Source organism: Tupaia chinensis, unplaced genomic scaffold, assembly GCF_000334495.1.
Source record: "Tupaia chinensis unplaced genomic scaffold, TupChi_1.0 Scaffold000214_1, whole genome shotgun sequence".
NCBI classification, from domain to species: domain Eukaryota; kingdom Metazoa; phylum Chordata; class Mammalia; order Scandentia; family Tupaiidae; genus Tupaia; species Tupaia belangeri.
Window position 1 is genome coordinate 718163 of NW_006159689.1, and position 2233 is coordinate 720395.

Genomic DNA, 2233 nt, shown 5'->3' on the forward strand with positions numbered 1-2233 from the left:
GTGTCTGGCAAGGATGCGGAGCACCCTGCATTAGAAGACAACCTGACAATTTTGTACAAAGCTGAACACACTTTTACCATGTGATCCAACAATCATACTCTCCGCTACTTTTCAAAAGTTGAAAATTATGTCCACACAAAAGCTTACACATAAATGGTTATGGCTTATTTATTCAGAACTGCCTAAAACTGGAACAACCAACATGTCCTTCAGTAGGGGAACAGGTGAGCAAACTGTGGTACGTCCACACATTAGAATACTGCTTTGCAGTAAGAAGAAGTGAGCTACCAAGCCACAAAGAGACATGAGGAGCCACAAATGTACATTGCTGTGGAGGTAGCCAGTGTAGGGCATGATTCCAACCATATGATGTTTAGAAAAGGAAAGCTACGGAATGATAAAAAGTCACTAATCTCCAAGGGTTTGGGATGGGGGTCAAGGAGGATGCAAATAACAAACTGGTAACATACAGAGCGGTAAACACAGGAGGGGTTTTGGCAGTAAAATTGCTCCATGTTGTTATACTGCTGGATACATAGCATCGGACCTTTATCAAAACCCATAGGGCAGTACAACACAGAGAGCTGTAACAGATACGTCACGTAAATGCACGATAATAGGTGAAATCGTGTGTGCATGGGGGAAGAGTATATGGAAAACCGTGTTTTATCCGCAATTTTTCTGTATACCTAAAAGTGATCTAAAAGTTAATAAAGTCTATTGGGGGACCAGCAGTTAGTGTAATGGCTATATCACTGGACTCCCATGTAGTCGACCGTGGTTCACATCCCGGACCCGGTGGCTTAAAACTCACGCCAGGCGCGTGTGCGTGCGTGTCCAAGATCCCGAGAGGAGAATGGAGGAGAAGGGATTGCGGCGTGACCATCCCCCCTGGGGGGTGATTTCTCTCTGTCTGTCTCTATGTCTCTCTCTGTCTGTCTGGCGAGCGCACACACCCTATAGTGAAAACCTCTCAAAAAAAAAAAAAAAACCTATTCTTTATGACAATTTACTGCTAGGTACACAGCATCAGATGTTAGTGTGTGTGCTGGCTTTTAAAGCACCCACGACCATTAACAAATAAGTGAGTGACATCAGTAGCACAGAATGTGGAGGGGAGAGAAGGGAAGTGTGGAGTCTATATGTGATTGGAGTCAGGGTGCTATCAGCTTAAATGAGGGCATTATAATCATAAGATGTTTTATGTAAGCCTCTTGGTGCCCAGGCAAATTATGCCAGTTTTGTCAGTCCTCTGGGTGAAGTGAGATAGAAATCGTCCCGTTGGACAGCACACTAAGATCTGGGGGTGCAGGTGCATGCTTCTCTCCTTCCCTCTTAGAGATAACCCTGGGCCAAGGCCAGTACTCTCAGCACTGTTGGCCAGCTTGGAGAAGGTGCTGATGCGGCTAAAGTGAAATGTCCTTCTCATTCATTTCAATGTGATTGTTCTCAGTTTCCTGCTCATCTTGGGTGCTATGACTTCTTATGTGGATTCAGGAACCTATGTATTATATTTTGGTCCACATGTCATTGTTAAATTGCTGTTTCTGTGGGGGAATGAGGGCTGGAACTTCCTAAATTCTGCTATCCCACTTCAGTCAGTCTGATAGGGCTTTTTTTTTTTAATTGCTGAATAATGTTCCATTGATTTATTTATCAGTACACCTACTGATGAATTCTTGGTTGTTCCCAATTTTTGGCAATTACTAATAAAGCTGCTATAAACATTCATGTGCGAGTTTTTGTTTAGATGTAGGTTTTGTTCATTTGGATAAACTCCAGGAACATGGTCTCTGGTCGTGTTGTAAGGCTGCACTTAGCTCGGTTAGACCCTTCTAAGCTGTCTCGTATTATGGCTGTACCATTGTGCATTCTCAGAAATAATAAACGGGGGAACCAGCAGTTAGCGTAATGGCTGTGTCGCTGGACTCCCACATAGTCGACTGCAGTTCACGTCCCAGACCCGGTGGCTTAAAACTCACGCTGGGCACGTGTGCGTGCGTGCCCAAGATCCCGAGAGGAGAATGGAGGAGAAGGGATTGCGGCGTGGCTATCTCCCCTGGGGGGTGATTTCTCGCTTTCTGCCTCTATGTCTCTCTCTGTCTGTTTGGCGAGTGCACGCGCCCTATAGCGAAAACCTCTAAAAAAAAAAAAAAAAAAAAGAAAAAGAAATAATAAATGGCAGTTTCTATTCCACATCCTAGCCAGCAATTAATGTTAGTGTTTTAGATTT